Source organism: Arachis duranensis, chromosome 2 (genome assembly GCF_000817695.3).
Source record: "Arachis duranensis cultivar V14167 chromosome 2, aradu.V14167.gnm2.J7QH, whole genome shotgun sequence".
In the NCBI taxonomy this organism is placed as follows: Eukaryota; Viridiplantae; Streptophyta; class Magnoliopsida; order Fabales; family Fabaceae; genus Arachis; species Arachis duranensis.
In genome coordinates this window covers 84,545,900-84,560,735 of record NC_029773.3, presented here as the reverse complement: position 1 = coordinate 84,560,735, position 14,836 = coordinate 84,545,900, and the positions used below count along the sequence as shown (strand labels likewise).

General features: G+C 37.8%; 1 pseudogene; it reads left to right on the top strand.

Moving 5' to 3' along the window:
- Positions 1 to 7,666: 7,666 nt before the first annotated feature.
- LOC127744994 (2-hydroxyisoflavanone synthase-like) lies at positions 7,667 to 8,189 on the top strand (annotated as a pseudogene).
- Positions 8,190 to 14,836: the final 6,647 nt, after the last annotated feature.

Genomic DNA, 14,836 nt, shown 5'->3' with positions numbered 1-14,836 from the left:
CAGGAAAAAGTCATTCGGAACTTATAGATGATAATAAAATATAAGATCTAAGTCTAAGAAAGTAGAATAGATAAGCATGAGGGTAGTTAAAGTTTCTAAATGAATGTTGGATGAGTCACAAAGATTTTTTTTTTTGTCTTTTCGAAGTTTTGTTATGTATATTCTCACTGAAAATGAATTGAAGTATTGGAAAAGCTTGAAACATCTTAGGTTGTAGTATTTATAGTTACCTTCACAAATTTAATAATCCTATTCATACAAAAAGTCTCTCTTGAAGTGCTTGTTGCTTTACACTATTCCGCTATCAGTTAGTGTATCTATTTTAACAGAAGCATCTCATTATCATATAAATAACTGCTGGTTATTGCACATCTCTTGTTTATACAAGAACACTAGTTGTATAAAGCTTCAAAGTAAAAAGTTTTAGACATGAGTCATGTGACCTCGTATTTAGAGACATTGCTACTTAGCACCCTTCTTCTACTACTGCACGGTGCACCAAATAAACCAAACAAAAATACACGAGACACCAAATAAACTTTTATTATGTATATATAAACCTATCCATATTACTTGAATTTTCTAGATCTATTACTGTTTGTTAGCAATTTTCTTAGGTGTTAAAAAAATGTGTGAGAACCTGCTGCAATCAATATTGGGACTGATCTAGTAAAGAATGTGATAGGAAGCAGTTAAGCCTAGAACTACCAACTGTGGAGAGAATTTTCCCTCTCCTGAATTAACAAACTGAACAGAATTTTCTAACTAATTAACCCCTAATATTTATAGGCAGCAGTTAAGCCTAGCACTCCTGCTCCTAACATGCTAACTAGCTTTAAAAAAGCTGACCAGCAACAATTATGAATTAAGTAGCGAAAGCAGTGAAAATTCAGAATGTTGACACCACATTTCTTTGGAACGGCAGCAGCATTGACAGTGTTAAAGATAGAGTAAGGGACTCCGCAAATGGAGCTCTTACTGCAGTAGCGTATAGCTTGGCGGTCTGGGGTGTCCGATGCTGTATGTTGCAGCACTCGAGGCACGGTCTCCCCGCCATTTGTAATTTCGCCAAATGGCAGTCACTTCTGCCTCTGAGTGCTGACCGCATAGCATACTATTCTCACCACAACACTGCTATCAACCATGGTTGATATTCTAGTGGGATATCTAAGGTTATGGTACCTGAAAACGAGTAATATAGCTTTCTATATGGTTTTGGCATTCCATTGTGATCATATTTATAATGGAAGAAAGAGTACTCTGGACCAATTGGTATGGAAGACCAACAGTTGCTAGAAAGGTGGTATGATTAATTTTGAAGTATTTTTATAGAAATAATTTGATATACGGCAAAATGATAAAATAAGAATGGTACGTGCAAGGATTTTGTTTTATGTATTAGTTTAATAATTTATAAATGGCGCATTGAAAAACTGTGTTGGGCAGGCACCAGGATAGACCTAAGTATCATCAAGGACGGGAAAGGGGGCACTTGCCCCACTTGAATTTTGAGGGGAAAAAAACATAATTTTAATTAATATTAGTTCTACTGACATGAAATTTTAAAAACCAATATAAAGTGCTTTTATACAAAATCTTAATTTTGTAATAAATTTCATTAGGAATCCAAAACCTTAGAGAAAAAAGGATAAAGGAAAAAAAAATTATTTATCATGAAATAGTAATAGTTCATTATGACGGTAGTTTTTCGTATTTTAAATTTGAATATTTAGTTTAGTAAAGCTTTTACTTTTTAAAAGTGGTAGCATATGCGATTGATAAAATCAAAATAAGTATAAGTACCACAATTGAATTTGGTAAAACATCTTTTAAAAAGTAAAAGATCATAATAGACATATTTATAATAAAGAATAATTATTTTTTTAAACTTTAGAATTTCATATAATATAAATATTAAAAAATTATTCCATAAGCTCGTATAAAAATTAAAAGATTAAAAATAAAAAGAATCACGAATGTTTATATCAAGTATGTCTAAACACTTGTTATGGGTTATTAAACAAAGGACTTATTATAAGTATTAAGTAGGTTAATAACAGTAAAGGAATCAAATATATTATGATGGGAGCAATAAAATATTCTCAATTGTAAGATGTGATCACTTTAATATTATTATTGATTCAATACTATCAAATTAGAGGGATGACTACTTTGAAGATGTTCTGCTCTGCTGGCAGCTCCGGATCAGCACTGGAATCTGTCTCCAACATTGCGCCTTGGATACTATTTGTAGCTGCAAGTACCTTAGGGAATACTCTTTGTACCTTGGACAGGGAGTTTAATTCTTTTGTTGAAATCAAAATGAGCTCATTGCCGATCCTCAATTCCTTCCAGCATCACAGCTCACTTATGAAGATGGCCTGCAAGTCTTTGCATACCTCAATTCTTCCAAGAATCCGATGGGATATATACCACCAGAAACAATTTACATGTGAAGCCTGTTCCATTCATGACATCATTCTCTTCCAGAAGGCCCAACACAGTCACACTTAAGATTCTTAAGCCTGACATCACGGCCCCTAGTCAGAAGCAGTTAACCCCACAGAAATGTCCTTTGATAAGCACAGGGTTGCATTTATCACAATGTCCAGAATATCTATGTACTGCCCTCACGTCGCGGAATGGAAACGATCAGCTATCAAGTCCGCCATCATGACATCCGCTAGGACAAGGGACAAGGGTGAGCCAATGCTTGATGAGGATTTTAAAACAGCAAGGACCCTGACTTGGTCTACGATACAACTATAGATGATTACCTCAACTTCTTATGTGTCATTGGCTAAGAGCCAAATCATGGCGTTTTCCGGGGCTTGTCATCATGATTGCCCTGATGGAATGGGCGTCTTGGATTTCAACTACCCTTCAATAACGGTTCCGCAGCTGTACGGTTTGGTTACTCTGACACGCAGGGTGAGGAATGTGGGTTCGCCAGGGACTTACCTTGCAAGCTTCCACACTCCTTCCGGGCTTTCCTTCTCCGTGAATCCCAATGTGTTGAAGTTTGAGAGCGTGGGTGAGGAGAAGAGCTTTAAGGTCACAATGGAGGTTACTAAGCTAGGTTGCTCTACAATCTTTGGGGCGTGACTTGGTCCGATGGAAAGCATTATGTCAGGACTCCAATCACCATTGGTGGAATCAAGGGTTAATTAGATATTTAGATTAGAAAATTATAGATGGACAATAAGAATATTAAATTACGTGAACAATAAATATTTTGGATGTTCAATTTAATAGGTATGCAGATGATTATGTTTATTATTTTTAATTGGATGGTTATTTCTTTTGATTCGATTTACTCAGGCACAATTAACAATGGTTAGATGTTTAATTCACTAGATGTGCAAATGGTTATCTAATATTAAGGTTTATGAGATAATTTGAGGATGAAGTGATTTTTTATTTTATTGGATCAATTCTAAAACTCATTGTTCACATTATTTACAAAAATCATTATCTACCTAACAAAATTCATTTATATTTTAGTAAAGCAACTAGGTTATTAAGATGACATTTGTATTTCTATTTCTATTCTTTCTTTTTTTATATTAGCTTAGTTCTCACTTCTCAGCAATTATCGGTAGATTGAAAAAAAAAATATTTTAAAAAATAAAATAAAATAAAAATTTAATAAATAGTAAGTATTTTTTGGCTTTCTCAAAAAGAAAAGGCATAGTGCCATAATACAAATAAAAGAAATTCATACTGGGTGTGTGATGTGTATAAAATTTGTGAAAGGTTAAGATTAGAAATTAGAAATACATGAGGACTTTAACAACGAAAAATGTGTGTGGAAAATTGGAAATACATGAAATTTGGTTAGTAATTAAAAGGATAATTTGGTTAATAATTAATAAGGATAATTTTGGATATTTATTAATATATAGAGTTATATTAGACTTTTTATTTTTGATAAGTATAAGCCAACTTTAAAATGCTTTTAAAAATACCACTAATTTTTAAAAATTGTAAGTACAAATACATCATCTTTTTTATTTATCAAATACAAAACAAAGTGCATTGCATAAGCATCTCTCTAAAAAATTTTACCAAACTAAGTCATATACTTGATCCTCAACTAAATATCACAGTTGATTTTCTTGAAGAAATATTAAAACATACATGTTATAAAATGGCTAATTTTTTTCGATATGACACATAAGTTAACGCCACGTTATAGAAGTTAGGGATGTTTTACACTGTTGTGACGGCGGTTAACTAACGAAAAGAAGTCGGACGGTCCGATTTTTTGGAAGTGAGAAGAAACACAAATCGGACCATCTATTTTTTTGCAAAAAAATTGAACCCACCGATTTCATGCATGCAAAGTGAATTTTTTTTTTGTCCCAAAAAATCGGATCCCACAATTTCTAGGCTGGGGGACAATTTTTTTTAAACAATGAAATCAGACCTACCGATTTCATGCACACAAATTTTTTTTTACGGACAGTGCCTCTAATCGGATCGTCCAATTTAGGTTTTTAAAATTTTTGAACCAGTTAAAAAAGTAGTTGGACGGTCCGATTTCAATTTTATATATACCAACTCCATCACCGAGCTCTCTACTTCATCTTTTTCTCACAATCTTAAAATCTCTAAAGCTCCTCTATGCTCTTTCTCTTCTTCTCTATTGTTTGAAAAAGATTAATACTAAAGTTGAGAGTGTGTAATGTGAATATATTATCATATATGATAGAGTTATGTTAAAAGTGTATTATCATGATTAAATTTTATTACAAATATCTGAAGGAATGAAATTTGTGTGTGGAAATTCATTAGATATTATAATTCCAATCACACGTCATTTGAAGAATTAAAAGCTGTGATTTGTGAAAAGATCGATTCTCAAATATCAAGGAGAGTGTCATGTATTCTGTACAGATATCTTCTATCTGTATTTGGTGAGTTCGTTCAATTTCAAACAAAATATGTGACCGGTGAAGTGAGCATGCAAGAAATGTTTTTAGTGTATCTTGAAATTAAAGTTGGTCTCGAATATCGTTCATCGAACTGTATATTGAGTTCGAGAAATCTGTAACGAACCAAGAGATTGAATTGAAAAATTACAACAGTGATAGCGAAGAAGAGTTTGAAAGTAACTATGAAGTCGTTGATTCGGGTGTAAACGAAGATCAAGCTGACGATGTTATAGCGGCAGATATGGCAAATGCATTAGCAACCAGCAACCGTTTAAGGAGTCAATTTTCATGCGATTGTTGGATTTGGAGGCTATGTATGCACCGAAATTTCTTCAATATATAAATGCAGGTATGTAATAATTTTAAATTATGATTTATACATAAATTTTGAGTTTAAGACAAATATTTAAGGCAACAATAAATAAATAAAATATAACATAAGTCAGATCCAAGAGTATATAAAAGTCCAAAAGACGTCTCCTACATGACCGACCTCTTAAGAGGTCGGATAGAGCGCTATAGGAAAATAATTCCCCTTGAAGGGATTATAACTTATCCCTAATATCTCTCACCCACTTCTATAAGAGATATCTCAACAATCCTAAGAGAAAGGGGCTGTTATCCACCACCAAAAGTAGAATTACTTCAACGGTATTTATTGACTCATCACCTATGAATACACTGACACTCCCACCTTCTCACAAACAACTCAGACGACGGCTACTGGATGTAGGCTAAGTTGGAATTCGTTCCATTGAAGATTTTGGCATCACATACAAACCCAAAGGCAATTCAGTTTCAGGTAACCTCAGAACAAATCTTAATAAAATTTATTACTAAATTATCCATTTTTACTAATATCTAACATCACTATTATTTTAATTAAATTAAAATATTTAAAAATTAAAACTTACATAATTAGGATAATCATGATAATTAGCAATGTGGAGTTTCGAATGATTGACGTCTTTTATTCTCCTTCTCCTTGGCATTGTTAAAGGCTGGTGGTCCAATTTTTTTTTTACCTCCATTGTCTGATTTCTTCAAAAATAGAGAGTGAAATGAGTGGGGTTGAAGGTGGGATTGGGGACTTTGGGGGTGAGTGAGGGAAGAGTGGGACGAGGGTGAAAGGGATGGAGTAAGCAGCGATAGTATACAAGCAGGGACTGGGGTGCTTGCATGTGTGACGCGTGGCATGCAGTGTGCAAATCGGACGGTTCGATTTGTGTATCTGCAATGCCTCTAATCGGACCGTTCAATTACTCTCCTTCAAATCGAATCGTCCGATTTGTTGATCATAGCCATCACATGTTGGTTAAGTCCCTTCACTCCCATATATAACGTAGTTATACACCATATTTGTTCCAATATTAAAATTAAAAAAGTGTTATAAAAATAATGAAGGAAAACTAAAGACAAATTTTAATCATTAATAAAATAAATTGAACAAAATTATTTTTAAAAAATATAAATTATTATTTTACTCATAAAAAATTTAAGTTATATCTATAAAAAAATTAACTCGGTTCGGTTGTAACTAACTAAACACTAAAAAATTATAATAATTTTTAAATTATTTTTTAACCCTAGTTTCATTTTTAAATCTATCACATTTCTAACTCTGGACAATCCTACTACTCCTTTATTCCTCCCTCACCTCTCATGGATACTGTTCTCTCTTTCACACACACCAATATGCTATTCTATTTCTCTCGCTAAATTCACCATGCTACCATATTACACCACAGTTATATCTTCTCCTTCATCTCTTCTTCTTCTTTTCTCCCTCCTACTCCATCACCATCGCCACTATCAACGTCAACTACAGTTATGAAGGACAAAATGAAAACAATCATGATACATGTACACAAAAAATCAGTTGCTCATAAAATATATGTTGAGTTAAACAACGCATATATTTATATAGTGACTGATTTAATAGCTGACTTTTGATGTGCACATAGCATTTTTGAAAAGAAAATTGTCCATCACTAATGAGATGGCATAGTGCCATTATTGACGACCTCCGGTGAGGTAGAGATGGAGATGGTTTAAGAGGAAAAAATAAATTACTCTATTGAAGAGAAGAGCTTACAAAAGACAAGGGAAGTATGTTGCTATAAAAAGGTGAAAAAGACTATAATACTATTACGGATCTGGCCCACGGATCCTACACCCGGAACGGTCCCCGAATCTGGTTATTCGGGTCCGACCCTCTTCGCCCTTCTAGAAGGCTCGGAACCAGCCCACTAGAGCTTCTAACCAACAATCAAATTCAAATACCTCCCTTATCTTAACCAAATAAGATAAGATAAGATAATTACCATCGCCTATATAAAGGAGAGCCCAGGCCCGAGGCCCTCAGGTACTCATTCATTCTTCACACCTTATACCTCTTAAATCCATTCTGACTTGAGTGTCAGAGTGTCTTTGCAGGTACCCACCCCCATTGCTCCAGTCAGATAATCTAGCGTCCGCCTCGACTTGCAAGTCTCCAATCCATCTCACAACCCGTACCCGAGACATCTTGTACATTGGCACCGTCTGTGGAGAATTTGCAACGTCGTGGCAGCATGACGGATAACTTAGAAGAGCAATCCTCTAACTCACTCACTTGATTTCTTGCTTGTAACTGAGAGCAAAAAGGAATAATATTTTTTTAACTTGCATCACCTTCTGAGTGATAACACACCTTCGCCCTACTCTAACGGCGAAATCCCAAAGGAACAATGTTTCTTTGACTTGCAATCACCTTCTTAGTGATAACACTCTTTATGCATCTTCGCCCCACTCCAACGGTGAAATTCCAAATCCTCCGAGCCCAAAGCCTCGTCTCCCTTTAGTGGGACACCTCCACCTCTTGGACCCTCTCATTCACCACTCCCTCATCCGTCTCTCCAAGCGCCATGGCCCCATCTTCTCCCTCTACTTAGGCTCCATACCCACCGTGGTTGCTTCTTCTTTTGAACTCTTCAAGCTCTTCCCCTAAACCCACAAGGTCACCACCTTCAACACCAAGTTCCAAACCTCTGTCATCCACCGCCTCACCTATGACAACTCTGTCGCCATGATCCCCCCTTCAGACCTTACTAAAAATTCATAAGGAAACTCATCATGAGCGACCTCCTTAATGCCACCACCGTAACCAAGCTCAGACCTCTCAGGAGCCAAGAGATCAAGAAAGTTCTCAAGGTTCTTGCACAGATGCGGGAGACTGCCAAATCGTGGGAGTATGACGGAGAACCTCGATGAGCAATCCTCCAGCCAACACCCCAACTCAAACCCACAAAGCACAATTCCCGAACTCCGAACACTCCTCCTAGCCATGGGAGGATAACAAGCGCGACACGTCGCCAACCAACCCCAACCCAGCAACAACCAAGAGAGGACAATCATCCTCCCACTGAAGCCCGGCCACCCGACGGCCTAGGAGAGAAGGTGGTCCAGATAAATCCAAGAGTTGTGCCTCAAGGTGCAAAACCTCAAAGGCCGAGTTACACCCAAAGAACGGTACCACCCGGAGCATGCAACCCAAGTGACCTCCAGGACCTGATCTCACCACGATACCAGGAACATCAAGCTGCCTGAGTAACGACATAGCAAACGGCACGACCGCAGCATTTCCCTAGACCCGAAACATTGATGCGGAGAAGACGATCGACGGCACCATCGGGAGGCCAAACGAGCTGGAAACATGCACGTGATAATGGAAGCCATCCTGTTCACAGAAAAATCCTTAAGATCCAAACTCTCGAAGGACTTCAACAAGTCCACTGACATGAAATACGACGGGACCAAAGATCCCCAGGAACACTTAACGGTCTTCGAGACCAGGATGAAACTGGAAGGAGCCGCCAACATGGTCCAATGTAAGGCCTTCCCGATAACCTTAGTCGGTCCCGCAATCAAATGGTTCAACGCCCTTCCAAACGGCTCCATAGCCAGCTTTCATGACATCTCCAGAAAGTTCATATCCTAGTTCACCACTAGGATTGCCAAAGCAAAACACCCCATCATCTTGCTCAGAATCACCCAAAGAAAAGATGAATCCACAAGAAAATACCTCGATAGGTTTAACGATGAGTGCCTAACAGCTGACGAACTCATGGACTCGATCACCAGTCTCTGTCTAACCAACGGCCTCATAAATGAAGACTTCCAGAAACACCTCACCACCAAACCAGTTTGAACCATGCACGAAATTCAAAGCATCACAAGGGAATACATAAACAACGAAGAGGTAAACCAAGTCATGGCCACCAACAAATGGCAGCACGGTAACACGGCACCTCATAGTAACCCATCATCAAGAGATACACTAAAAGATCACCTCAAACCCGTGAACGCCAACCAACCACCCAGGGTTGGAAAGTTCTCAAACTACACCCCCTACCCGCGCTCATCACTGACATCTGCCACCAAATAGTGGAATTAAGCATCCTTCCGAAGGCGCGACAGCTAAAGTAATGGACAGGTGGCAACAAGCTGCAACTACCATCGATGATATGTGCATAAAATCCAAGATTGCTTTGACCTAAAAGACGCCCTCGAATAAGACATCCGAGACGGCAAACTCTCCGAATTTGTCAAAATCATTCGAGAACCTCGAAGAACTGAAAGAGAAAGATCATAAGAACGTGAAGGACGCAACCCGAAGACGATATGATAGGCATCCCAAGAAAGTCCGAAAATCGACCCCACCATAATCGTAAATGTCACCACCAGAAAAGACGCGCTAAAAAAGTCAAAATCAGAAATAAAAAAGGATCTCAAAGTCCTAACCATAAGAACCAAGCACCAATCTTCTCGGTTCTAGTGGCAATCAAATTTTTCCCCGATGACTGCCAACATGGCACTTCGGCGGAAGACGCCCCATTCGTCATCTCAGCAAAAGTCAGAACCAGACCTGTGAAAAGAATACTGGTCGACACTAGAGCTGATTCCAACACCCTCTTCAGAGTAGGCTTCAACAAGCTGGGTCTCTGAAACGAAAATCAGCAAACCCACCATAACGGGGTTACCGAACTCGGAGACAAGTTTCTCAAATTGGACGATTCCATGGGGTTACCACTAACTATCAGAACTGGAAGCCAGAGGAAGACCATCCTCTTCGAGTTTGTAGCTCTCAAGGACTCCACTGCCTACAACATCATCCTCGAAAATAAGACGATCAACCACCTATCCGCTATCATCTTCACCAAGATCTTAATCATGAAGTTTTAGGCCGATAATGACACTATCGAAACAATACACGGGGATTGGAAAGTCGTAGTAGAGTATGGGAACACCAACTCGATCCTTCGCAAGAAATTCTGAGACGCGGCAGGCATCTTCCTTGCCGACCTCGATGTACACCAAGACCAAAGTCCACGCAGAACCATGGGAGGAAACGACAAAGAAGCAGAGTGAGACCTTGCAGACAAGGTCAGGAGCATAGTACACCTACGGGAGCTAGCCCTAAAATGGAGAATAAGCCTAAGGTACAATGGCAGCACGATACGACGAGACTTCGGTCCAGGAGACCTCGTCTTACGATAAAACGACATCAGTCAACCCACTCCCGGAAAAGGGAAGCTCACGCCCAATTGGGAGGGTCCCTACCAAATCAAGACGGTAATTGAAAAAGGAGCCTACAGGCTCAAAAGACTAGATGGGACCAAGCTCCCAAGATCCTGAAATTTCACCAACTTACGGTGCTACTATATGTAGAAACATCCTTCCAAAACAACAAGATCGAGGTCGTTTAAGACTATCTCCCAAACTACAAATAAAATTTATTTTTTCAAAAGCATTGCCCCATCCGACGGCACGAACTAAACGCGGCTACTCCGGGGGATCGATCGCCCCGAGGCCAACAAAACAGATATCCAAATAATAAAACAGATATCCAAATAAGTAAACGGCTACCCGAGAATCGATCACCTCGAAGCCAATAAAACGGATATCCAAATAACAAAAATAGTGACTCGTGAATTGATCACCCGCAAAGCCAACAAAACGAAAATCCAAATAAGCTAAATAAACAAAGTCTTGAAATTGGCCCACCAAGAGGCCTAAAATAAGTTCACAATAACGGCTCAAAAAAGGCCACACAAAACAAGCATGAGCTGACGGTCTTCTAACTTGCGGAAAGCCAGACTGACCAACATCCTACCAATTGGTGCAGGATGACGTCATGCCCTTTCCAGACCCCTTACAGTCTCCCGAACTACAGAGAATCGGACTCTCCAACGACTTAGCATTGAGACTAAGAAAGCATACTCTCATGCTCCGGGGGCAACCAACTGTTCCAGACCCGATCTCCGGGCCCTTCTTCGGAACGGTCATCAAACCCAACATGTGATGAGACGCCCAAACAACGCGCTCCTCGCTTGACCATGAAATGGCCAGGAACTCCCTAAATCCTCGACCTCGACCAAAAAAATCAAACAACGATCTCCTTGCCAAACCACAATGGCAAGGAAAAGGTTCCTCCAGCGATGAGACCGAGCACCTCACTCTCTCACTCCGGGGGCTACTGTTATAGATCTGGCCTACAGATCCTACACTCGGAACGGTTTCCGAATCTGGTTATCCGGGTCCGACCCGCTTCGCCCTTCTAGAAGGCGCGAAACCGGCCCATTAGAGCTTCTAACCAACAATCAAATTCAAATACCTCCCTTATCTTAACCAAATAAGATAAGATAAGATAATTACCATCGTCTATATAAAGGGGAGCCCCAGGCCCCCTCAGGTGCTCATTCATTCCTCACACCTTATACCTCTTAGATCCATTCTGACTTGAGCGTCGGAGTGCCTTTGTAGATACCCACCCCATTACTCTAGTCAGATAATCCGGCGTCTGCCTCGACTCGCAAGTCTTCAATCCATCTCACAACCCGTACCAAAAACATCTTGTACAAATACCATGTTGAAAGTTTATGGTACCAAAAACTAAATGAAACAAACGAAAAGTTTTATCAAAAAATTTTTAAAGGCTAGAATTAAGATTTGTGCTGGAAATTCTGTCTAAACAATGAGAAGTTATCATAGCTAAAGTATCTCAGAAAATGTTTCTCAATATCATCACGTATATTCAATTTCTAAATTGTTTTCTCGATTATAGATATGTATCTTTCTTTCAATGTTTTGATAAAATTGGAAATATGTTCTTAACTTATGGTATAAGTGTTTGATTTTCGTCCATTTGACATTTAATCAAATTCTGAGTCTGGAATGACTATCAGCTAAGTGTGTCATACACCTAACATTCTCCCTCAAATCAAGCTCCGTTTTGTCCTTAATCACACTTTGAAAAGGGTTGTATATAGTTGCAGTTTTGACCCTTTCAGTATAATCAAACTAATATTTTTTTTTAATGACATTTTAAGCAATGAATGTAAAAAGTTCTTATCAAATAAAATAAAAAATTACACTCCACTATATAAATTTAAAAACATTATAGTGTTATAACTTATAATCAATTTAATCTTAATTTTTGATAGCTACGTTTTTTAGTATCTTTTTTTGGTATCTATTTAAGTAAATATTGAGTATATACCTGTAAATTTGGTGTAGAGTTAAGCCTTTCTGTATGTCCGGATGTAATTTTGGTGGGTATGTATAGACATAACTGTACTTTTAAACTAAAAAGTACTAGTTCTCCAAAAACAAATGTATTATTGTTTGGTTTTGTTAATGTGTTAATGAAGTACCCTATTAAAAATCTGTTTTAAAAAAATGTGAATAATTTTTGTACCAACAAAAATATTTTGCTAAAACAATATTTTTTTATGCATCCAAATAGCCAAAAATCAAGAAAAAAATTGCAAAACTGAAAGAGCAACACCACTAACTCAATAGTTTTCGAAAGCGACACTAAAGATGCATTTTTTTTTGTTTATCCAAACGGTATCTCCCAACCCGACAGGTTAAGGATTAATCCGTCGCAGATCTAAACTCCATTTAAGGGTAAGCGGACGATTGAGCTGACCACTCGACCAACCAAAGTTGGTTACTAAATATGCATTTAGCAACAGTGCAAAGTGTTTTTTGTTTGGTCAGTGTCTGGTGCCAAAAAGCGGCCCAGACCAGAACACAACACCCACATCCCAGCTCGACCCGAACTTGATCTCCCTTCTTCCCCCAAAAAAAGGTGCAAAGTGTTTGATGTGGTAAATTATTAATAATGTTCATTTAAGAGGGCCTCTAAATTTAATATCTTCACGCTATATTCTATTTCTAAGTTATTTTCTTTATTATAAATAATATATTTTCTTTTGCAAGACTGTCATGAACTTGGAGATATATTCTAAATATAGCTTTAAACAAATCTCTCGGCACACAAATTTTTGGCATCCTAGCTTCATACTTCATTCCTAACTACCTAACTTCAAGATTTTAATTTCTATTTTATTTTGAGTTTTTCATGTTAATTTAAGATGCAAACTATCTCACTCCATCATTCAAAGAAGGCAAACAAATTTAAAATTTACCTAAATATGAAGGCACTGGCCATTTTGGTATAGACCTCAATCAAGTCTTGAAAATGATGGCGTCAAGACTCCCAAATAAGGTTTCCAAGTTGGGGTCCAAGATTTTACACTTAAGTTTCAAGATAATATTTTGCATTGCAATATACAATCAGAGAAAAAAAAATTACATCATGAAATGAAGGGAAAACAAGAAAAATCCTATTCCAAACAGGTAATCCAAGAAGACCCTGCTATGCAATGGTTATTTTGAATTGTTAGGTGTAAGCATAGAAGCTTCGCGCTCCAACCGACGCCTTTCCCTCTGCAAACACAAAATTTCCCAATCAGCAAAACTATTTCAGTGGGAAAGATAAATCCCATATTGAATTGCTCGAGGTTTCGACGGTTTCTAGAAAGCCAATACAAGAATGCTTATTATTGAACATAGTTCATCTATAAAGTACAATTCAGCTATGAATTCAAGAACTTCAAAAGGATGCCTTTCAATCCATGGAAAAGATTTAGAAAATGCAGATCAGGAGCAAAGAGATGCAGAGAGATCAGTAGTATAAAATCTGTTTGTATCACTCTCTTGATAACCAAGTTTCATTATTTTTTGCTCCTGATCAAGTAGTAAAATTGAGAAAAACAAAGAAAAATTTCTCACCCTTCTTTCCCAGTAGGGTAGAAAGCAAACAAAATCATAAACTGGAGTAATAGTTGCACACAACACCGCATTCAGTCCGGTGAACACCAAAAGTGCTGTCATAGGTCGAGTTTTATGAGGCATAGCTCTCACTTGTAGAGACCAAGATCTGCAAAATATGAAGCTTAAAGTAAAGATTGTTTAATAGTTCAAGCCAGAACATACAAGAAGTTCTAGATAACATAAACTTATGATAAGAATGATTTGAAAAGAAAATGAAATAGCAGCTGAAACTTGAGAATTAGAAGTCTCACTCAAGTGAAGTAGACACCTAGTACACCATTAGATGGATTCAGTATGCATAGTTTAGATTTTTGAAAAACCAAAACTAAATTAAACCATAACTTATCAAAATTTGCTTCCTAAGTACATTGACAATTTCAAAATTATGCAGAATATATTAAGCTAATCGATGACAAGCACACACAACAGATTAGGAGAAAAATTTGAATTTTGATTAGAACAAAAACTATAAGGCAGCGTTTGAAAGAGAGATTGAGACTGAGACGGAGAAACTGAGAGACTGAAATAAGAACAGAATCCCAGTTCCCCTTTCCCTTTCCCCTTCCCCGTCCCTTTCGTCTTTCTCATTTTCGAATTCCAGTGGTTCTCCGTCGGATCACCCCATCTCGCTGGCGCCACTCCCCTCCTCGGCGTCGAATTCAGCTCCGATTCCGAAGCCCACCAAAAATCAACGGCAACAGCAACAGCAACAATCACAACAACAACTACACCTAAAT